This window comes from Montipora foliosa, chromosome 5, assembly GCF_036669935.1.
Source record: "Montipora foliosa isolate CH-2021 chromosome 5, ASM3666993v2, whole genome shotgun sequence".
NCBI classification, from domain to species: Eukaryota; Metazoa; Cnidaria; class Anthozoa; order Scleractinia; family Acroporidae; genus Montipora; species Montipora foliosa.
In genome coordinates, this window is record NC_090873.1 from 42,326,763 (window position 1) to 42,327,078 (window position 316).

A 316-nucleotide genomic window follows, 5' to 3' on the forward strand; every position below is an offset into this window, starting at 1 on the left:
CATTCAGTTGCAGTCCGATTCGACAATTGCAAAGCTACAGCGTGCCGTGTTTATAGGTATGCACATAAGGCCATAGTTCAGCACTTATAGACCTTATTCATAAATGGCGGTCAATTTATAATTCTTTTGTCGAAGTGCAAATTAGCCTACCAAGCCTCGATAGCCTACAGTGAATTAAAAAGAATTCTTGCTCTAAAATGAGGCTTGGTAGGCTAATTTGCAAGTGGACAAAAGAATTATAAATGTGACCGCCATTTATGAATAAGGTCTATGACAGACTGTAAAATCCTCTACTGGGCAGAAGACTCAAAAAATT